Source organism: Labrus mixtus, chromosome 4 (genome assembly GCF_963584025.1).
Source record: "Labrus mixtus chromosome 4, fLabMix1.1, whole genome shotgun sequence".
Classification (NCBI taxonomy): Eukaryota; Metazoa; Chordata; class Actinopteri; order Labriformes; family Labridae; genus Labrus; species Labrus mixtus.
In genome coordinates this window covers 33,419,477-33,443,795 of record NC_083615.1, presented here as the reverse complement: position 1 = coordinate 33,443,795, position 24,319 = coordinate 33,419,477, and positions in this window count along the sequence as shown.

The window sequence follows — 24,319 nt, the reverse complement described above, 5'->3', positions numbered from 1 at the left end:
TTTCATGAAAAGATTTCGGCTTCAAAAAAGTTGAAAATTTTCACGACAGGATTTCGGCTTTAAAAAAGTCGAACGTTTTCATGAAGTATTTCGGCTTCAAAAAAGTCGAACATTTTCATGAAGTATTTCGGATTCAAAAAAGTTGAAAATTTTCATGAAAAGATTTTGACTTCAAAAAAGCTGAAAATTTTCATGAAAAGATTTCGGCTTCAAAAAAGTTGAAAATTTTCACGACAGGATTTTGGCTTTAAAAAAGTCGAACATTTTCATGAAGTATTTGGGCTTCAAAAAAGTTGAAAATTTTCATGAAAAGATTTCGGCTTCAAAAAAGTTGAAAATTTTTGAGACAGGATTTCGGCTTTAAAAAAGTCGAACATTTTCATGAAGTATTTCAGCTTCAAAAAAGTTGAAAATTTTCATGAAAAGATTTCGGTTTCAAAAAAGTTGAAAATTTTCACGACAGGATTTCGGCTTTAAAAAAGTCGAACATTTTCATGAAGTATTTCAGCTTCAAAAAAGTTGAAAATTTTCATGAAAAGATTTCGGCTACAAAAAAGTTGAAAATTTTCATGAAAAGATTTCGGCTTCAAAAAAGTTGAAAATTTTCACGACAGGATTTCGGCTTTAAAAAAGTCGAACGTTTTCATGAAGTATTTGGGCTTCAAAAAAGTCGAACATTTTCATGAAGTATTTGGGCTTCAAAAAAGTTGAAAATTTTCACGACAGGATTTCGGCTTTAAAAAAGTCGAACATTTTCATGAAGTATTTCAGCTTCAAAAAAGTTGAACATTTTCATGAAAAGATTTCGGCTACAAAAAAGTTGAAAATTTTCACACCAGGATTTCGGCTTTAAAAAAGTCGAACATTTTCATGAAGTATTACAGCTTCAAAAAAGTTGAAAATTTTCATGAAAAGATTTCGGCTTCAAAAAAGTTGAAAATTTTCACGAAAAGATTTCGGCTTCAAAAAAGTTGAAAATTTTCACGACAGGATTTCGGCTTTAAAAAAGTCGAACATTTTCATGAAGTATTTCGGATTCAAAAAAGTTGAAAATTTTCACGACAGGATTTCGGCGTTAAAAAAGTCGAACATTTTCATGAAGTATTACGGATTCAAAAAAGTTGAAAATTTTCACGACAGGATTCCGGCTTTAAAAAAGTCGAACATTTTCATGAAAAGATTTCGGCTACAAAGAAGTTGAAAATTTTCATGAAAAGATTTAGGCTTCAAAAAAGTTGAAAATTTTCACGAAAAGATTTCGGCTTCAAAAAAGTTGAAAATTTTCATGAAAAGATTTCGGTTTCAAAAAAGTTGAAAATTTTCACGACAAGATTTCGGCTTTAAAAAAGTCGAACATTTTCATGAAATATTTCAGCTTCAAAAAAGTTGAAAATTTTCATGAAAAGATTTCGGCTACAAAAAAGTTGAAAATTTTCATGAAAAGATTTCGGCTTCAAAAAAGTTGAAAATTTTCACGACAGGATTTCGGCTTTAAAAAAGTCGAACATTTTCATGAAAAGATTTCGGCTACAAAGAAGTTGAAAATTTTCATGAAAAGATTTCGGCTTCAAAAAAGTTGAAAATTTTCACGAAAAGATTTCGGCTTCAAAAAAGTTGAAAATTTTCATGAAAAGATTTCGGTTTCAAAAAAGTTGAAAATTTTCACGACAAGATTTCGGCTTTAAAAAAGTCGAACATTTTCATGAAATATTTCAGCTTCAAAAAAGTTGAAAATTTTCATGAAAAGATTTCGGCTACAAAAAAGTTGAAAATTTTCATGAAAAGATTTCGGCTTCAAAAAAGTTGAAAATTTTCACGACAGGATTTCGGTTTTAAAAAAGTCGAACGTTTTCATGAAGTATTTCGGCTTCAAAAAAGTCGAACATTTTCATGAAGTATTTGGGCTTCAAAAAAGTCGAACATTTTCATGAAGTATTTGGGCTTCAAAAAAGTTGAAAATTTTAACGACAGGATTTCGGCTTTAAAAAAGTCGAACATTTTCATGAAGTGTTTCAGCTTCAAAAAAGTTGAAAATTTTCACGAAAAGATTTCGGCTTCAAAAAAGTTGAAAATTTTCACGAAAAGATTTCGGCTTCAAAAAAGTTGAAAATTTTCATGAAAAGATTTCGGTTTCAAAAAAGTTGAAAATTTTCACGACAAGATTTCGGCTTTAAAAAAGTCGAACATTTTCATGAAATATTTCAGCTTCAAAAAAGTTGAAAATTTTCATGAAAAGATTTCGGCTACAAAAAAGTTGAAAATTTTCATGAAAAGATTTCGGCTTCAAAAAAGTTGAAAATTTTCACGACAGGATTTCGGCTTTAAAAAAGTCGAACGTTTTCATGAAGTATTTCGGCTTCAAAAAAGTCGAACATTTTCATGAAGTATTTCGGATTCAAAAAAGTTGAAAATTTTCATGAAAAGATTTTGACTTCAAAAAAGCTGAAAATTTTCATGAAAAGATTTCGGCTTCAAAAAAGTTGAAAATTTTCACGACAGGATTTTGGCTTTAAAAAAGTCGAACATTTTCATGAAGTATTTGGGCTTCAAAAAAGTTGAAAATTTTCATGAAAAGATTTCGGCTTCAAAAAAGTTGAAAATTTTTACGACAGGATTTCGGCTTTAAAAAAGTCGAACATTTTCATGAAGTATTTCAGCTTCAAAAAAGTTGAAAATTTTCATGAAAAGATTTCGGCTACAAAAAAGTTGAAAATTTTCATGAAAAGATTTCGGCTTCAAAAAAGTTGAAAATTTTCACAACAGGATTTCGGCTTTAAAAAAGTCGAACGTTTTCATGAAGTATTTGGGCTTCAAAAAAGTCGAACATTTTCATGAAGTATTTGGGCTTCAAAAAAGTTGAAAATTTTCACGACAGGATTTCGGCTTTAAAAAAGTTGAACATTTTCATGAAGTATTTCAGCTTCAAAAAAGTTGAACATTTTCATGAAAAGATTTCGGCTACAAAAAAGTTGAAAATTTTCATGAAAAGATTTGGGCTTCAAAAAAGTTGAAAATTTTCACACCAGGATTTCGGCTTTAAAAAAGTCGAACATTTTCATGAAGTATTACAGCTTCAAAAAAGTTGAAAATTTTCATGAAAAGATTTCGGCTTCAAAAAAGTTGAAAATTTTCACGAAAAGATTTCGGCTTCAAAAAAGTTGAAAATTTTCACGACAGGATTTCGGCTTTAAAAAAGTCGAACATTTTCATGAAGTATTTCGGATTCAAAAAAGTTGAAAATTTTCACGACAGGATTTCGGCGTTAAAAAAGTCGAACATTTTCATGAAGTATTTCGGCTTCAAAAAAGTTGAAAATTTTCACGACAGGATTTCGGCTTTAAAAAAGTCGAACATTTTCATGAAAAGATTTCGGCTACAAAGAAGTTGAAAATTTTCATGAAAAGATTTCGGCTTCAAAAAAGTTGAAAATTTTCACGAAAAGATTTCGGCTTCAAAAAAGTTGAAAATTTTCATGAAAAGATTTCGGTTTCAAAAAAGTTGAAAATTTTCACGACAAGATTTCGGCTTTAAAAAAGTCGAACATTTTCATGAAATATTTCAGCTTCAAAAAAGTTGAAAATTTTCATGAAAAGATTTCGGCTACAAAAAAGTTGAAAATTTTCATGAAAAGATTTCGGCTTCAAAAAAGTTGAAAATTTTCACGACAGGATTTCGGTTTTAAAAAAGTCGAACGTTTTCATGAAGTATTTCGGCTTCAAAAAAGTCGAACATTTTCATGAAGTATTTGGGCTTCAAAAAAGTCGAACATTTTCATGAAGTATTTGGGCTTCAAAAAAGTTGAAAATTTTAACGACAGGATTTCGGCTTTAAAAAAGTCGAACATTTTCATGAAGTATTTCAGCTTCAAAAAAGTTGAAAATTTTCACGAAAAGATTTCGGCTTCAAAAAAGTTGAAAATTTTCACGAAAAGATTTCGGCTTCAAAAAAGTTGAAAATTTTCATGAAAAGATTTCGGTTTCAAAAAAGTTGAAAATTTTCACGACAAGATTTCGGCTTTAAAAAAGTCGAACATTTTCATGAAATATTTCAGCTTCAAAAAAGTTGAAAATTTTCATGAAAAGATTTCGGCTACAAAAAAGTTGAAAATTTTCATGAAAAGATTTCGGCTTCAAAAAAGTTGAAAATTTTCACGACAGGATTTCGGCTTTAAAAAAGTCGAACGTTTTCATGAAGTATTTCGGCTTCAAAAAAGTCGAACATTTTCAGAAGTATTTCGGATTCAAAAAAGTTGAAAATTTTCATGAAAAGATTTTGACTTCAAAAAAGCTGAAAATTTTCATGAAAAGATTTCGGCTTCAAAAAAGTTGAAAATTTTCACGACAGGATTTTGGCTTTAAAAAAGTCGAACATTTTCATGAAGTATTTGGGCTTCAAAAAAGTTTAAAATTTTCATGAAAAGATTTCGGCTTCAAAAAAGTTGAAAATTTTTACGACAGGATTTCGGCTTTAAAAAAGTCGAACATTTTCATGAAGTATTTCACCTTCAAAAAAGTTGAAAATTTTCTTGAAAAGATTTCGGCTACAAAAAAGTTGAAAATTTTCATGAAAAGGTTTCGGCTTCAAAAAAGTTGAAAATTTTCACGACAGGATTTCGGCTTTAAAAAAGTCGAACGTTTTCATGAAGTATTTGGGCTTCAAAAAAGTCGAACATTTTCATGAAGTATTTGGGCTTCAAAAAAGTTGAAAATTTTCACGACAGGATTTCGGCTTTAAAAAAGTCGAACATTTTCATGAAGTATTTCAGCTTCAAAAAAGTTGAAAATTTTCATGAAAAGATTTCGGCTACAAAAAAGTTGAAAATTTTCATGAAAAGATTTCTGCTTCAAAAAAGTCGAACATTTTCACGACAGGATTTCGGCTTTAAAAAAGTCGAACGTTTTCATGAAGTATTTCGGCTTCAAAAAAGTCGAACATTTTCATGAAGTATTTGGGCTTCAAAAAAGTTGAAAATTTTCACGACAGGATTTCGGCTTTAAAAAATTCGAACATTTTCATGAAGTATTTCAGCTTCAAAAAAGTTGAAAATTTTCACGAAAAGATTTCGGCTTCAAAAATGTTGAAAATTTTCACGACAGGATTTCGGCTTTAAAAAAGTCGAACATTTTCAGGAAAAGATTTCGGCTTCAAAAAAGTTGAAAATTTTCATGAAAAGATTTCGGCTTCAAAAAAGTTGAAAATTTTCATGAAGTATTTCAGCTTCAAAAAAGTTTAAAATTTTCATGAAAAGATTTCGGTTTCAAAAAAGTTGAAAATTTTCACGACAAGATTTCGGCTTTAAAATAGTCGAACATTTTCATGAAGTATTTCAGCTTCAAAAAAGTTGAAAATTTTCATGAAAAGATTTCGGCTACAAAAAAGTTGAAAATTTTCATGAAAAGATTTCGGCTTCAAAAAAGTTGAAAATTTTCACGACAGGATTTCGGCTTTAAAAAAGTCGAACGTTTTCATGAAGTATTTGGGCTTCAAAAAAGTCGAACATTTTCATGAAGTATTTGGGCTTCAAAAAAGTTGAAAATTTTCACGACAGGATTTCGGCGTTAAAAAAGTCGAACATTTTCATGAAGTATTTCGGATTCAAAAAAGTTGAAAATTTTCACGACAGGATTTGGGCTTTAAAAAAGTCGAACATTTTCATGAAAAGATTTCGGCTACAAAGAAGTTGAAAATTTTCACGAAAAGATTTCGGCTTCAAAAAAGTTGAAAATTTTCACGAAAAGATTTCGGCTTCAAAAAAGTTGAAAATTTTCATGAAAAGATTTCGGTTTCAAAAAATTTGAAAATTTTCACGACAGGATTTCGGCTTTAAAAAAGTCGAACATTTTCATGAAATATTTCAGCTTCAAAAAAGTTGAAAATTTTCATGAGAAGATTTCGGCTACAAAAAAGTTGAAAATTTTCATGAAAAGATTTCGGCTTCAAAAAAGTTGAAAATTTTCACGACAGGATTTCGGCTGTAAAAAAGTCGAACGTTTTCATGAAGTATTTGGGCTTCAAAAAAGTCGAACATTTTCATGAAGTATTTGGGCTTCAAAAAAGTTGAAAATTTTCACGACAGGATTTCGGCGTTAAAAAAGTCGTACATTTTCATGAAGTATTTCGGATTCAAAAAAGTTGAAAATTTTCACGACAGGATTTGGGCTTTAAAAAAGTCGAACATTTTCATGAAAAGATTTCGGCTACAAAGAAGTTGAAAATTTTCACGAAAAGATTTCGGCTTCAAAAAAGTTGAAAATTTTCACGAAAAGATTTCGGCTTCAAAAAAGTTGAAAATTTTCATGAAAAGATTTCGGTTTCAAAAAATTTGAAAATTTTCACGACAGGATTTCGGCTTTAAAAAAGTCGAACATTTTCATGAAATATTTCAGCTTCAAAAAAGTTGAAAATTTTCATGAGAAGATTTCGGCTACAAAAAAGTTGAAAATTTTCATGAAAAGATTTCGGCTTCAAAAAAGTTGAAAATTTTCACGACAGGATTTCGGCTGTAAAAAAGTCGAACGTTTTCATGAAGTATTTCGGCTTCAAAAAAGTCGAACATTTTCATGAAGTATTTCGGATTCAAAAAAGTTGAAAATTTTCATGAAAAGATTTTGGCTTCAAAAAAGCTGAAGATTTTCATGAAAAGATTTCGGCTTCAAAAAAGTTGAAAATTTTCACGACAGGATTTTGGCTTTAAAAAAGTCGAACATTTTCATGAAGTATTTCAGCTTTAAAAAAGTCGAACATTTTCATGAAGTATTTCAGCTTCAAAAAGGTTGAAAATTTTCACGACAGGATTTTGGCTATAAAAAAGTCGAACATTTTCATGAAGTATTTGGGCTTCAAAAAAGTTGAAAATTTTCACGACAGGATTTCGGCGTTAAAAAAGTCGAACATTTTCATGAAGTATTTCGGCTTCAAAAAAGTTGAAAATTTTCACGAAAAGATTTCGGCTTCAAAAAAGTTGAAAATTTTCATGAAAAGATTTCGGTTTAAAAAAAGTTGAAAATTTTCACGACAAGATTTCGGCTTTAAAAAAGTCGAACATTTTCATGAAATATTTCAGCTTCAAAAAAGTTGAAAATTTTCATGAAAAGATTTCGGCTACAAAAAAGTTGAAAATTTTCATGAAAAGATTTCGGCTTCAAAAAAGTTGAAAATTTTCACGACAGGATTTCGGTTTTAAAAAAGTCGAACGTTTTCATGAAGTATTTCGGCTTCAAAAAAGTCGAACATTTTCATGAAGTATTTGGGCTTCAAAAAAGTCGAACATTTTCATGAAGTATTTGGGCTTCAAAAAAGTTGAAAATTTTAACGACAGGATTTCGGCGTTAAAAAAGTCGAACATTTTCATGAAGTATTTCGGATTCAAAAAAGTTGAAAATTTTCACGACAGGATTTGGGCTTTAAAAAAGTCGAACATTTTCATGAAAAGATTTCGGCTACAAAGAAGTTGAAAATTTTCACGAAAAGATTTCGGCTTCAAAAAAGTTGAAAATTTTCACGAAAAGATTTCGGCTTCAAAAAAGTTGAAAATTTTCATGAAAAGATTTCGGTTTCAAAAAATTTGAAAATTTTCACGACAGGATTTCGGCTTTAAAAAATTCGAACATTTTCATGAAGTATTTCAGCTTCAAAAAAGTTGAAAATTTTCACGAAAAGATTTCGGCTTCAAAAATGTTGAAAATTTTCACGACAGGATTTCGGCTTTAAAAAAGTCGAACATTTTCAGGAAAAGATTTCGGCTTCAAAAAAGTTGAAAATTTTCATGAAAAGATTTCGGCTTCAAAAAAGTTGAAAATTTTCATGAAGTATTTCAGCTTCAAAAAAGTTTAAAATTTTCATGAAAAGATTTCGGTTTCAAAAAAGTTGAAAATTTTCACGACAAGATTTCGGCTTTAAAATAGTCGAACATTTTCATGAAGTATTTCAGCTTCAAAAAAGTTGAAAATTTTCATGAAAAGATTTCGGCTACAAAAAAGTTGAAAATTTTCATGAAAAGATTTCGGCTTCAAAAAAGTTGAAAATTTTCACGACAGGATTTCGGCTTTAAAAAAGTCGAACGTTTTCATGAAGTATTTGGGCTTCAAAAAAGTCGAACATTTTCATGAAGTATTTGGGCTTCAAAAAAGTTGAAAATTTTCACGACAGGATTTCGGCGTTAAAAAAGTCGAACATTTTCATGAAGTATTTCGGATTCAAAAAAGTTGAAAATTTTCACGACAGGATTTGGGCTTTAAAAAAGTCGAACATTTTCATGAAAAGATTTCGGCTACAAAGAAGTTGAAAATTTTCACGAAAAGATTTCGGCTTCAAAAAAGTTGAAAATTTTCACGAAAAGATTTCGGCTTCAAAAAAGTTGAAAATTTTCATGAAAAGATTTCGGTTTCAAAAAATTTGAAAATTTTCACGACAGGATTTCGGCTTTAAAAAAGTCGAACATTTTCATGAAATATTTCAGCTTCAAAAAAGTTGAAAATTTTCATGAGAAGATTTCGGCTACAAAAAAGTTGAAAATTTTCATGAAAAGATTTCGGCTTCAAAAAAGTTGAAAATTTTCACGACAGGATTTCGGCTGTAAAAAAGTCGAACGTTTTCATGAAGTATTTGGGCTTCAAAAAAGTCGAACATTTTCATGAAGTATTTGGGCTTCAAAAAAGTTGAAAATTTTCACGACAGGATTTCGGCGTTAAAAAAGTCGTACATTTTCATGAAGTATTTCGGATTCAAAAAAGTTGAAAATTTTCACGACAGGATTTGGGCTTTAAAAAAGTCGAACATTTTCATGAAAAGATTTCGGCTACAAAGAAGTTGAAAATTTTCACGAAAAGATTTCGGCTTCAAAAAAGTTGAAAATTTTCACGAAAAGATTTCGGCTTCAAAAAAGTTGAAAATTTTCATGAAAAGATTTCGGTTTCAAAAAATTTGAAAATTTTCACGACAGGATTTCGGCTTTAAAAAAGTCGAACATTTTCATGAAATATTTCAGCTTCAAAAAAGTTGAAAATTTTCATGAGAAGATTTCGGCTACAAAAAAGTTGAAAATTTTCATGAAAAGATTTCGGCTTCAAAAAAGTTGAAAATTTTCACGACAGGATTTCGGCTGTAAAAAAGTCGAACGTTTTCATGAAGTATTTCGGCTTCAAAAAAGTCGAACATTTTCATGAAGTATTTCGGATTCAAAAAAGTTGAAAATTTTCATGAAAAGATTTTGGCTTCAAAAAAGCTGAAGATTTTCATGAAAAGATTTCGGCTTCAAAAAAGTTGAAAATTTTCACGACAGGATTTTGGCTTTAAAAAAGTCGAACATTTTCATGAAGTATTTCAGCTTTAAAAAAGTCGAACATTTTCATGAAGTATTTCAGCTTCAAAAAGGTTGAAAATTTTCACGACAGGATTTTGGCTATAAAAAAGTCGAACATTTTCATGAAGTATTTGGGCTTCAAAAAAGTTGAAAATTTTCACGACAGGATTTCGGCGTTAAAAAAGTCGAACATTTTCATGAAGTATTTCGGCTTCAAAAAAGTTGAAAATTTTCACGAAAAGATTTCGGCTTCAAAAAAGTTGAAAATTTTCATGAAAAGATTTCGGTTTAAAAAAAGTTGAAAATTTTCACGACAAGATTTCGGCTTTAAAAAAGTCGAACATTTTCATGAAATATTTCAGCTTCAAAAAAGTTGAAAATTTTCATGAAAAGATTTCGGCTACAAAAAAGTTGAAAATTTTCATGAAAAGATTTCGGCTTCAAAAAAGTTGAAAATTTTCACGACAGGATTTCGGTTTTAAAAAAGTCGAACGTTTTCATGAAGTATTTCGGCTTCAAAAAAGTCGAACATTTTCATGAAGTATTTGGGCTTCAAAAAAGTCGAACATTTTCATGAAGTATTTGGGCTTCAAAAAAGTTGAAAATTTTAACGACAGGATTTCGGCGTTAAAAAAGTCGAACATTTTCATGAAGTATTTCGGATTCAAAAAAGTTGAAAATTTTCACGACAGGATTTGGGCTTTAAAAAAGTCGAACATTTTCATGAAAAGATTTCGGCTACAAAGAAGTTGAAAATTTTCACGAAAAGATTTCGGCTTCAAAAAAGTTGAAAATTTTCACGAAAAGATTTCGGCTTCAAAAAAGTTGAAAATTTTCATGAAAAGATTTCGGTTTCAAAAAATTTGAAAATTTTCACGACAGGATTTCGGCTTTAAAAAAGTCGAACATTTTCATGAAATATTTCAGCTTCAAAAAAGTTGAAAATTTTCATGAGAAGATTTCGGCTACAAAAAAGTTGAAAATTTTCATGAAAAGATTTCGGCTTCAAAAAAGTTGAAAATTTTCACGACAGGATTTCGGCTGTAAAAAAGTCGAACGTTTTCATGAAGTATTTGGGCTTCAAAAAAGTCGAACATTTTCATGAAGTATTTGGGCTTCAAAAAAGTTGAAAATTTTCACGACAGGATTTCGGCGTTAAAAAAGTCGTACATTTTCATGAAGTATTTCGGATTCAAAAAAGTTGAAAATTTTCACGACAGGATTTGGGCTTTAAAAAAGTCGAACATTTTCATGAAAAGATTTCGGCTACAAAGAAGTTGAAAATTTTCACGAAAAGATTTCGGCTTCAAAAAAGTTGAAAATTTTCACGAAAAGATTTCGGCTTCAAAAAAGTTGAAAATTTTCATGAAAAGATTTCGGTTTCAAAAAATTTGAAAATTTTCACGACAGGATTTCGGCTTTAAAAAAGTCGAACATTTTCATGAAATATTTCAGCTTCAAAAAAGTTGAAAATTTTCATGAGAAGATTTCGGCTACAAAAAAGTTGAAAATTTTCATGAAAAGATTTCGGCTTCAAAAAAGTTGAAAATTTTCACGACAGGATTTCGGCTGTAAAAAAGTCGAACGTTTTCATGAAGTATTTCGGCTTCAAAAAAGTCGAACATTTTCATGAAGTATTTCGGATTCAAAAAAGTTGAAAATTTTCATGAAAAGATTTTGGCTTCAAAAAAGCTGAAGATTTTCATGAAAAGATTTCGGCTTCAAAAAAGTTGAAAATTTTCACGACAGGATTTTGGCTTTAAAAAAGTCGAACATTTTCATGAAGTATTTCAGCTTTAAAAAAGTCGAACATTTTCATGAAGTATTTCAGCTTCAAAAAGGTTGAAAATTTTCACGACAGGATTTTGGCTATAAAAAAGTCGAACATTTTCATGAAGTATTTGGGCTTCAAAAAAGTTGAAAATTTTCACGACAGGATTTCGGCGTTAAAAAAGTCGAACATTTTCATGAAGTATTTCGGCTTCAAAAAAGTTGAAAATTTTCACGAAAAGATTTCGGCTTCAAAAAAGTTGAAAATTTTCATGAAAAGATTTCGGTTTAAAAAAAGTTGAAAATTTTCACGACAAGATTTCGGCTTTAAAAAAGTCGAACATTTTCATGAAATATTTCAGCTTCAAAAAAGTTGAAAATTTTCATGAAAAGATTTCGGCTACAAAAAAGTTGAAAATTTTCATGAAAAGATTTCGGCTTCAAAAAAGTTGAAAATTTTCACGACAGGATTTCGGTTTTAAAAAAGTCGAACGTTTTCATGAAGTATTTCGGCTTCAAAAAAGTCGAACATTTTCATGAAGTATTTGGGCTTCAAAAAAGTCGAACATTTTCATGAAGTATTTGGGCTTCAAAAAAGTTGAAAATTTTAACGACAGGATTTCGGCTTTAAAAAAGTCGAACATTTTCATGAAGTATTTCAGCTTCAAAAAAGTTGAAAATTTTCACGAAAAGATTTCGGCTTCAAAAAAGTTGAAAATTTTCATGAAAAGATTTCGGCTTCAAAAAAGTTGAAAATTTTCACGAAAAGATTTCGGCTTCAAAAAAGTTGAAAATTTTCATGAAAAGATTTCGGTATCAAAAAAGTTGAAAATTTTCACGACAAGATTTCGGCTTTAAAAAAGTCGAACATTTTCATGAAATATTTCAGCTTCAAAAAAGTTGAAAATTTTCATGAAAAGATTTCGGCTACAAAAAAGTTGAAAATTTGCATGAAAAGATTTCGGCTTCAAAAAAGTTGAAAATTTTCACGACAGGATTTCGGCTTTAAAAAAGTCGAACGTTTTCATGAAGTATTTCGGCTTCAAAAAAGTCGAACATTTTCATGAAGTATTTCGGATTCAAAAAAGTTGAAAATTTTCATGAAAACATTTTGGCTTCAAAAAAGCTGAAAATTTTCATGAAAAGATTTCGGCTTCAAAAAAGTTGAAAATTTTCACGACAGGATTTTGGCTTTAAAAAAGTCGAACATTTTCATGAAGTATTTCGGATTCAAAAAAGTTGAAAATTTTCATGAAAACATTTTGGCTTCAAAAAAGCTGAAAATTTTCATGAAAAGATTTCGGCTACAAAAAAGTTGAAAATTTTCATGAAAAGATTTCGGCTTCAAAAAAGTTGAAAATTTTCACGACAGGATTTCGGATTTAAAAAAGTCGAACGTTTTCATGAAGTATTTGGGCTTCAAAAAAGTCGAACATTTTCATGAAGTATTTGGGCTTCAAAAAAGTTGAAAATTTTCACGACAGGATTTCGGCTTTAAAAAAGTCGAACATTTTCATGAAGTATTTCAGCTTCAAAAAAGTTGAAAATTTTCATGAAAAGATTTCGGCTACAAAAAAGTTTAAAATTTTCATGAAAAGATTTCGGCTTCAAAAAAGTTGAAAATTTTTACGACAGGATTTCGGCTTTAAAAAAGTCGAACATTTTCATGAAGTATTTCACCTTCAAAAAAGTTGAAAATTTTCATGAAAAGATTTCGGCTACAAAAAAGTTGAAAATTTTCATGAAAAGATTTCGGCTTCAAAAAAGTTGAAAATTTTCACGACAGGATTTCGGTTTTAAAAAAGTCGAACGTTTTCATGAAGTATTTCGGCTTCAAAAAAGTCGAACATTTTCATGAAGTATTTGGGCTTCAAAAAAGTCGAACATTTTCATGAAGTATTTGGGCTTCAAAAAAGTTGAAAATTTTAACGACAGGATTTCGGCTTTAAAAAAGTCGAACATTTTCATGAAGTATTTCAGCTTCAAAAAAGTTGAAAATTTTCACGAAAAGATTTCGGCTTCAAAAAAGTTGAAAATTTTCATGAAAAGATTTCGGCTTCAAAAAAGTTGAAAATTTTCACGAAAAGATTTCGGCTTCAAAAAAGTTGAAAATTTTCATGAAAAGATTTCGGTATCAAAAAAGTTGAAAATTTTCACGACAAGATTTCGGCTTTAAAAAAGTCGAACATTTTCATGAAATATTTCAGCTTCAAAAAAGTTGAAAATTTTCATGAAAAGATTTCGGCTACAAAAAAGTTGAAAATTTGCATGAAAAGATTTCGGCTTCAAAAAAGTTGAAAATTTTCACGACAGGATTTCGGCTTTAAAAAAGTCGAACGTTTTCATGAAGTATTTCGGCTTCAAAAAAGTCGAACATTTTCATGAAGTATTTCGGATTCAAAAAAGTTGAAAATTTTCATGAAAACATTTTGGCTTCAAAAAAGCTGAAAATTTTCATGAAAAGATTTCGGCTTCAAAAAAGTTGAAAATTTTCACGACAGGATTTTGGCTTTAAAAAAGTCGAATATTTTCATGAAGTATTTCGGATTCAAAAAAGTTGAAAATTTTCATGAAAACATTTTGGCTTCAAAAAAGCTGAAAATTTTCATGAAAAGATTTCGGCTACAAAAAAGTTGAAAATTTTCATGAAAAGATTTCGGCTTCAAAAAAGTTGAAAATTTTCACGACAGGATTTCGGATTTAAAAAAGTCGAACGTTTTCATGAAGTATTTGGGCTTCAAAAAAGTCGAACATTTTCATGAAGTATTTGGGCTTCAAAAAAGTTGAAAATTTTCACGACAGGATTTCGGCTTTAAAAAAGTCGAACATTTTCATGAAGTATTTCAGCTTCAAAAAAGTTGAAAATTTTCATGAAAAGATTTCGGCTACAAAAAAGTTTAAAATTTTCATGAAAAGATTTCGGCTTCAAAAAAGTTGAAAATTTTTACGACAGGATTTCGGCTTTAAAAAAGTCGAACATTTTCATGAAGTATTTCACCTTCAAAAAAGTTGAAAATTTTCATGAAAAGATTTCGGCTACAAAAAAGTTGAAAATTTTCATGAAAAGATTTCGGCTACAAAAAAGTTGAAAATTTTCACGACAGGATTTCGGCTTTAAAAAAGTCGAACGTTTTCATGAAGTATTTGGGCTTCAAAAAAGTCGAACATTTTCATGAAGTATTTGGGCTTCAAAAAAGTTGAAAATTTTCACGACAGGATTTCGGCTTTAAAAAAGTCGAACATTTTCATTAAGTATTTCAGCTTCAAAAAAGTTGAAAATTTTCATGAAAAGATTTCGGCTACAAAAAAGTTGAAAATTTTCATGAAAAGATTTCTGCTTCAAAAAAGTCGAACATTTTCACGACAGGATTTCAGCTTTAAAAAAGTCGAACGTTTTCATGAAGTATTTCGGCTTCAAAAAAGTCGAACATTTTCATGAAGTATTTGGGCTTCAAAAAAGTTGAAAATTTTCACGACAGGATTTCGGCTTTAAAAAAGTCGAACATTTTCATGAAGTATTTCAGCTTCAAAAAAGTTGAAAATTTTCACGAAAAGATTTCGGCTTCAAAAATGTTGAAAATTTTCACGACAGGATTTCGGCTTTAAAAAAGTCGAACATTTTCAGGAAAAGATTTCGGCTTCAAAAAAGTTGAAAATTTTCATGAAAAGATTTCGGCTTCAAAAAAGTTGAAAATTTTCATGAAGTATTTCAGCTTCAAAAAAGTTTAAAATTTTCATGAAAAGATTTCGGTTTCAAAAAAGTTGAAAATTTTCACGACAAGATTTCGGCTTTAAAATAGTCGAACATTTTCATGAAGTATTTCAGCTTCAAAAAAGTCGAACATTTTCATGAAGTATTTCGGATTCAAAAAAGTTGAAAATTTTCATGAAAAGATTTTGGCTTCAAAAAAGCTGAAGATTTTCATGAAAAGATTTCGGCTTCAAAAAAGTTGAAAATTTTCACACCAGGATTTCGGCTTTAAAAAAGTCGAACATTTTCATGAAGTATTTCACCTTCAAAAAAGTTGAAAATTTTCATGAAAAGATTTCGGCTACAAAAAAGTTGAAAATTTTCATGAAAAGATTTCGGCTACAAAAAAGTTGAAAATTTTCACGACAGGATTTCGGCTTTAAAAAAGTCGAACGTTTTCATGAAGTATTTGGGCTTCAAAAAAGTCGAACATTTTCATGAAGTATTTGGGCTTCAAAAAAGTTGAAAATTTTCACGACAGGATTTCGGCTTTAAAAAAGTCGAACATTTTCATGAAGTATTTCAGCTTCAAAAAAGTTGAAAATTTTCATGAAAAGATTTCGGCTACAAAAAAGTTGAAAATTTTCATGAAAAGATTTCTGCTTCAAAAAAGTCGAACATTTTCACGACAGGATTTCGGCTTTAAAAAAGTCGAACGTTTTCATGAAGTATTTCGGCTTCAAAAAAGTCGAACATTTTCATGAAGTATTTGGGCTTCAAAAAAGTTGAAAATTTTCACGACAGGATTTCGGCTTTAAAAAAGTCGAACATTTTCATGAAGTATTTCAGCTTCAAAAAAGTTGAAAATTTTCACGAAAAGATTTCGGCTTCAAAAATGTTGAAAATTTTCACGACAGGATTTCGGCTTTAAAAAAGTCGAACATTTTCAGGAAAAGATTTCGGCTTCAAAAAAGTTGAAAATTTTCATGAAAAGATTTCGGCTTCAAAAAAGTTGAAAATTTTCATGAAGTATTTCAGCTTCAAAAAAGTTTAAAATTTTCATGAAAAGATTTCGGTTTCAAAAAAGTTGAAAATTTTCACGACAAGATTTCGGCTTTAAAATAGTCGAACATTTTCATGAAGTATTTCAGCTTCAAAAAAGTCGAACATTTTCATGAAGTATTTCGGATTCAAAAAAGTTGAACATTTTCATGAAAAGATTTTGGCTTCAAAAAAGCTGAAGATTTTCATGAAAAGATTTCGGCTTCAAAAAAGTTGAAAATTTTCACGACAGGATTTTGGCTTTAAAAAAGTCGAACATTTTCATGAAGTATTTCAGCTTCAAAAAAGTTGAAAATTTTCATGAAAAGATTTCGGCTACAAAAAAGTCGAACATTTTCATGAAGTATTTCAGCTTCAAAAAAGTTGAAAATTTTCATGAAAAGATTTCGGCTACAAAAAAGTTGAAAATTTTCATGAAAAGATTTCGGCTTCAAAAAAGTTGAAAATTTTCACGACAGGATTTCGGCTTTAAAAAAGTCGAACGTTTTCATGAAGTATTTGGGCTTCAAAAAAGTCGAACATTTTCATGAAGTATTTGGGCTTCAAAAAAGTTGAAAATTTTCACGACAGGATTTCGGCTTTAAAAAAGTCGAACATTTTCATGAAGTATTTCAGCTTCAAAAAAGTTGAAAATTTTCATGAAAAGATTTCGGCTTCAAAAAAGTTGAAAATTTTCACGAAAAGATTTCGGCTTCAAAAAAGTTGAAAATTTTCACGACAGGATTTCGGCTTTAAAAAAGTCGAACATTTTCATGAAGTATTTCAGCTTCAAAAAGGTTGAAAATTTTCACGACAGGATTTTGGCTTTAAAAAAGTCGAACATTTTCATGAAGTATTTCGGCTTCAAAAAAGTTGAAAATTTTCATGAAAAGATTTCGGCTACAAAAAAGTTGAAAATTTTCATGAAAAGATTTCGGCTTCAAAAAAGTTGAAAATTTTCACGACAGGATTTCGGCTTTAAAAAAGTCGAACGTTTTCATGAAGTATTTGGGCTTCAAAAAAGTCGAACATTTTCATGAAGTATTTGGGCTTCAAAAAAGTTGAAAATTTTCACGACAGGATTTCGGCTTTAAAAAAGTCGAACATTTTCATGAAGTATTTCAGCTTCAAAAAAGTTGAAAATTTTCATGAAAAGATTTCGGCTTCAAAAAAGTTGAAAATTTTCACGAAAAGATTTCGGCTTCAAAAAAGTTGAAAATTTTCACGACAGGATTTCGGCTTTAAAAAAGTCGAACATTTTCATGAAGTATTTCAGCTTCAAAAAGGTTGAAAATTTTCACGACAGGATTTTGGCTTTAAAAAAGTCGAACATTTTCATGAAGTATTTGGGCTTCAAAAAAGTTGAAAATTTTCACGACAGGATTTCGGCGTTAAAAAAGTCGAACATTTTCATGAAGTATTTCGGCTTCAAAAAAGTTGAAAATTTTCACGAAAAGATTTCGGCTTCAAAAAAGTTGAAAATTTTCATGAAAAGATTTCGGTTTCAAAAAAGTTGAAAATTTTCACGACAAGATTTCGGCTTTAAAAAAGTCGAACATTTTCATGAAGTATTTCAGCTTTAAAAAAGTCGAACATTTTCATGAAGTATTTCAGCTTCAAAAAAGTTGAAAATTTTCATGAAAAGATTTCGGCTACAAAAAAGTTGAAAATTTTCATGAAAAGATTTCGGCTTCAAAAAAGTTGAAAATTTTCATGAAAAGATTTCGACTTCAAAAAAGTTGAAAATTTTCACACCAGGATTTCGGCTTTAAAAAAGTCGAACATTTTCATGAAGTATTTCAGCTTCAAAAAAGTTGAAAATTTTCATGAAAAGATTTCGGCTTCAAAAAAGTTGAAAATTTTCACGAAAAGATTTCGGCTTCAAAAAAGTTGAAAATTTTCACGACAGGATTTCGGCTTTAAAAAAGTCGAACATTTTCATGAAGTATTTCAGCTTCAAAAAGGTTGAAAATTTTCACGACAGGATTTTGGCTTTAAAAAAGTCGAACATTTTCATGAAGTATTTGGGCTTCAAAAAAGTTGAAAATTTTCACGACAGGATTTCGGCGTTAAAAAAGTCGAACATTTTCATGAAGTATTTCGGCTTCAAAAAAGTTGAAAATTTTCACGAAAAGATTTCGGCTTCAAAAAAGTTGAAAATTTTCATGAAAAGATTTCGGCTTCAAAAAAGTTGAAAATTTTCACGACAGGATTTTGGCTTTAAAAAAGTCGAACATTTTCATGAAGTATTTCAGCTTTAAAAAAGTCGAACATTTTCATGAAGTATTTCAGCTTCAAAAAGGTTGAAAATTTTCACGACAGGATTTTGGCTATAAAAAAGTCGAACATTTTCATGAAGTATTTGGGCTTCAAAAAAGTTGAAAATTTTCACGACAGGATTTCGGCGTTAAAAAAGTCGAACATTTTCATGAAGTATTTCGGCTTCAAAAAAGTTGAAAATTTTCACGAAAAGATTTCGGCTTCAAAAAAGTTGAAAATTTTCATGAAAAGATTTCGGTTTAAAAAAAGTTGAAAATTTTCACGACAAGATTTCGGCTTTAAAAAAGTCGAACATTTTCATGAAATATTTCAGCTTCAAAAAAGTTGAAAATTTTCATGAAAAGATTTCGGCTACAAAAAAGTTGAAAATTTTCATGAAAAGATTTCGGCTTCAAAAAAGTTGAAAATTTTCACGACAGGATTTCGGTTTTAAAAAAGTCGAACGTTTTCATGAAGTATTTCGGCTTCAAAAAAGTCGAACATTTTCATGAAGTATTTGGGCTTCAAAAAAGTCGAACATTTTCATGAAGTATTTGGGCTTCAAAAAAGTTGAAAATTTTAACGACAGGATTTCGGCTTTAAAAAAGTCGAACATTTTCATGAAGTATTTCAGCTTCAAAAAAGTTGAAAATTTTCACGAAAAGATTTCGGCTTCAAAAAAGTTGAAAATTTTCATGAAAAGATTTCGGCTTCAAAAAAGTTGAAAATTTTCACGAAAAGATTTCGGCTTCAAAAAAGTTGAAAATTTTCATGAAAAGATTTCGGTATCAAAAAAGTTGAAAATTTTCACGACAAGATTTCGGCTTTAAAAAAGTCGAACATTTTCATGAAATATTTCAGCTTCAAAAAAGTTGAAAATTTTCATGAAAAGATTTCGGCTACAAAAAAGTTGAAAATTTGCATGAAAAGATTTCGGCTTCAAAAAAGTTGAAAATTTTCACGACAGGATTTCGGCTTTAAAAAAGTCGAACGTTTTCATGAAGTATTTCGGCTTCAAAAAAGTCGAACATTTTCATGAAGTATTTCGGATTCAAAAAAGTTGAAAATTTTCATGAAAACATTTTGGCTTCAAAAAAGCTGAAAATTTTCATGAAAAGATTTCGGCTTCAAAAAAGTTGAAAATTTTCACGACAGGATTTTGGCTTTAAAAAAGTCGAACATTTTCATGAAGTATTTCGGATTCAAAAAAGTTGAAAATTTTCATGAAAACATTTTGGCTTCAAAAAAGCTGAAAATTTTCATGAAAAGATTTCGGCTACAAAAAAGTTGAAAATTTTCATGAAAAGATTTCGGCTTCAAAAAAGTTGAAAATTTTCACGACAGGATTTCGGATTTAAAAAAGTCGAACGTTTTCATGAAGTATTTGGGCTTCAAAAAAGTCGAACATTTTCATGAAGTATTTGGGCTTCAAAAAAGTTGAAAATTTTCACGACAGGATTTCGGCTTTAAAAAAGTCGAACATTTTCATGAAGTATTTCAGCTTCAAAAAAGTTGAAAATTTTCATGAAAAGATTTCGGCTACAAAAAAGTTTAAAATTTTCATGAAAAGATTTCGGCTTCAAAAAAGTTGAAAATTTTTACGACAGGATTTCGGCTTTAAAAAAGTCGAACATTTTCATGAAGTATTTCACCTTCAAAAAAGTTGAAAATTTTCATGAAAAGATTTCGGCTACAAAAAAGTTGAAAATTTTCATGAAAAGATTTCGGCTTCAAAAAAGTTGAAAATTTTCACGACAGGATTTCGGTTTTAAAAAAGTCGAACGTTTTCATGAAGTATTTCGGCTTCAAAAAAGTCGAACATTTTCATGAAGTATTTGGGCTTCAAAAAAGTCGAACATTTTCATGAAGTATTTGGGCTTCAAAAAAGTTGAAAATTTTAACGACAGGATTTCGGCTTTAAAAAAGTCGAACATTTTCATGAAGTATTTCAGCTTCAAAAAAGTTGAAAATTTTCACGAAAAGATTTCGGCTTCAAAAAAGTTGAAAATTTTCATGAAAAGATTTCGGCTTCAAAAAAGTTGAAAATTTTCACGAAAAGATTTCGGCTTCAAAAAAGTTGAAAATTTTCATGAAAAGATTTCGGTATCAAAAAAGTTGAAAATTTTCACGACAAGATTTCGGCTTTAAAAAAGTCGAACATTTTCATGAAATATTTCAGCTTCAAAAAAGTTGAAAATTTTCATGAAAAGATTTCGGCTACAAAAAAGTTGAAAATTTGCATGAAAAGATTTCGGCTTCAAAAAAGTTGAAAATTTTCACGACAGGATTTCGGCTTTAAAAAAGTCGAACGTTTTCATGAAGTATTTCGGCTTCAAAAAAGTCGAACATTTTCATGAAGTATTTCGGATTCAAAAAAGTTGAAAATTTTCATGAAAACATTTTGGCTTCAAAAAAGCTGAAAATTTTCATGAAAAGATTTCGGCTTCAAAAAAGTTGAAAATTTTCACGACAGGATTTTGGCTTTAAAAAAGTCGAATATTTTCATGAAGTATTTCGGATTCAAAAAAGTTGAAAATTTTCATGAAAACATTTTGGCTTCAAAAAAGCTGAAAATTTTCATGAAAAGATTTCGGCTACAAAAAAGTTGAAAATTTTCATGAAAAGATTTCGGCTTCAAAAAAGTTGAAAATTTTCACGACAGGATTTCGGATTTAAAAAAGTCGAACGTTTTCATGAAGTATTTGGGCTTCAAAAAAGTCGAACATTTTCATGAAGTATTTGGGCTTCAAAAAAGTTGAAAATTTTCACGACAGGATTTCGGCTTTAAAAAAGTCGAACATTTTCATGAAGTATTTCAGCTTCAAAAAAGTTGAAAATTTTCATGAAAAGATTTCGGCTACAAAAAAGTTTAAAATTTTCATGAAAAGATTTCGGCTTCAAAAAAGTTGAAAATTTTTACGACAGGATTTCGGCTTTAAAAAAGTCGAACATTTTCATGAAGTATTTCACCTTCAAAAAAGTTGAAAATTTTCATGAAAAGATTTCGGCTACAAAAAAGTTGAAAATTTTCATGAAAAGATTTCGGCTACAAAAAAGTTGAAAATTTTCACGACAGGATTTCGGCTTTAAAAAAGTCGAACGTTTTCATGAAGTATTTGGGCTTCAAAAAAGTTGAAAATTTTCACGACAGGATTTCGGCTTTAAAAAAGTCGAACATTTTCATGAAGTATTTCAGCTTCAAAAAAGTTGAAAATTTTCATGAAAAGATTTCGGCTACAAAAAAGTTGAAAATTTTCATGAAAAGATTTCTGCTTCAAAAAAGTCGAACATTTTCACGACAGGATTTCGGCTTTAAAAAAGTCGAACGTTTTCATGAAGTATTTCGGCTTCAAAAAAGTCGAACATTTTCATGAAGTATTTGGGCTTCAAAAAAGTTGAAAATTTTCACGACAGGATTTCGGCTTTAAAAAAGTCGAACATTTTCATGAAGTATTTCAGCTTCAAAAAAGTTGAAAATTTTCACGAAAAGATTTCGGCTTCAAAAATGTTGAAAATTTTCACGACAGGATTTCGGCTTTAAAAAAGTCGAACATTTTCAGGAAAAGATTTCGGCTTCAAAAAAGTTGAAAATTTTTACGACAGGATTTCGGCTTTAAAAAAGTCGAACATTTTCATGAAGTATTTCACCTTCAAAAAAGTTGAAAATTTTCATGAAAAGATTTCGGCTACAAAAAAGTTGAAAATTTTCATGAAAAGATTTCGGCTTCAAAAAAGTTGAAAATTTTCACGACAGGATTTCGGTTTTAAAAAAGTCGAACGTTTTCATGAAGTATTTCGGCTTCAAAAAAGTCGAACATTTTCATGAAGTATTTGGGCTTCAAAAAAGTCGAACATTTTCATGAAGTATTTGGGCTTCAAAAAAGTTGAAAATTTTAACGACAGGATTTCGGCTTTAAAAAAGTCGAACATTTTCATGAAGTATTTCAGCTTCAAAAAAGTTGAAAATTTTCACGAAAAGATTTCGGCTTCAAAAAAGTTGAAAATTTTCACGAAAAGATTTCGGCTTCAAAAAAGTTGAAAATTTTCATGAAAAGATTTCGGTATCAAAAAAGTTGAAAATTTTCACGACAAGATTTCGGCTTTAAAAAAGTCGAACATTTTCATGAAATATTTCAGCTTCAAAAAAGTTGAAAATTTTCATGAAAAGATTTCGGCTACAAAAAAGTTGAAAATTTGCATGAAAAGATTTCGGCTTCAAAAAAGTTGAAAATTTTCACGACAGGATTTCGGCTTTAAAAAAGTCGAACGTTTTCATGAAGTATTTCGGATTCAAAAAAGTTGAAAATTTTCATGAAAACATTTTGGCTTCAAAAAAGCTGAAAATTTTCATGAAAAGATTTCGGCTTCAAAAAAGTTGAAAATTTTCACGACAGGATTTTGGCTTTAAAAAAGTCGAATATTTTCATGAAGTATTTCGGATTCAAAAAAGTTGAAAATTTTCATGAAAACATTTTGGCTTCAAAAAAGCTGAAAATTTTCATGAAAAGATTTCGGCTACAAAAAAGTTGAAAATTTTCATGAAAAGATTTCGGCTTCAAAAAAGTTGAAAATTTTCACGACAGGATTTCGGATTTAAAAAAGTCGAACGTTTTCATGAAGTATTTGGGCTTCAAAAAAGTCGAACATTTTCATGAAGTATTTGGGCTTCAAAAAAGTTGAAAATTTTCACGACAGGATTTCGGCTTTAAAAAAGTCGAACATTTTCATGAAGTATTTCAGCTTCAAAAAAGTTGAAAATTTTCATGAAAAGATTTCGGCTACAAAAAAGTTTAAAATTTTCATGAAAAGATTTCGGCTTCAAAAAAGTTGAAAATTTTTACGACAGGATTTCGGCTTTAAAAAAGTCGAACATTTTCATGAAGTATTTCACCTTCAAAAAAGTTGAAAATTTTCATGAAAAGATTTCGGCTACAAAAAAGTTGAAAATTTTCATGAAAAGATTTCGGCTACAAAAAAGTTGAAAATTTTCACGACAGGATTTCGGCTTTAAAAAAGTCGAACGTTTTCATGAAGTATTTGGGCTTCAAAAAAGTCGAACATTTTCATGAAGTATTTGGGCTTCAAAAAAGTTGAAAATTTTCACGACAGGATTTCGGCTTTAAAAAAGTCGAACATTTTCATTAAGTATTTCAGCTTCAAAAAAGTTGAAAATTTTCATGAAAAGATTTCGGCTACAAAAAAGTTGAAAATTTTCATGAAAAGATTTCTGCTTCAAAAAAGTCGAACATTTTCACGACAGGATTTCGGCTTTAAAAAAGTCGAACGTTTTCATGAAGTATTTCGGCTTCAAAAAAGTCGAACATTTTCATGAAGTATTTGGGCTTCAAAAAAGTTGAAAATTTTCACGACAGGATTTCGGCTTTAAAAAAGTCGAACATTTTCATGAAGTATTTCAGCTTCAAAAAAGTTGAAAATTTTCACGAAAAGATTTCGGCTTCAAAAATGTTGAAAATTTTCACGACAGGATTTCGGCTTTAAAAAAGTCGAACATTTTCAGGAAAAGATTTCGGCTTCAAAAAAGTTGAAAATTTTCATGAAAAGATTTCGGCTTCAAAAAAGTTGAAAATTTTCATGAAGTATTTCAGCTTCAAAAAAGTTTAAAATTTTCATGAAAAGATTTCGGTTTCAAAAAAGTTGAAAATTTTCACGACAAGATTTCGGCTTTAAAATAGTCGAACATTTTCATGAAGTATTTCAGCTTCAAAAAAGTCGAACATTTTCATGAAGTATTTCGGATTCAAAAAAGTTGAAAATTTTCATGAAAAGATTTTGGCTTCAAAAAAGCTGAAGATTTTCATGAAAAGATTTCGGCTTCAAAAAAGTTGAAAATTTTCACACCAGGATTTCGGCTTTAAAAAAGTCGAACATTTTCATGAAGTATTTCACCTTCAAAAAAGTTGAAAATTTTCATGAAAAGATTTCGGCTACAAAAAAGTTGAAAATTTTCATGAAAAGATTTCGGCTACAAAAAAGTTGAAAATTTTCACGACAGGATTTCGGCTTTAAAAAAGTCGAACGTTTTCATGAAGTATTTGGGCTTCAAAAAAGTCGAACATTTTCATGAAGTATTTGGGCTTCAAAAAAGTTGAAAATTTTCACGACAGGATTTCGGCTTTAAAAAAGTCGAACATTTTCATGAAGTATTTCAGCTTCAAAAAAGTTGAAAATTTTCATGAAAAGATTTCGGCTACAAAAAAGTTGAAAATTTTCATGAAAAGATTTCTGCTTCAAAAAAG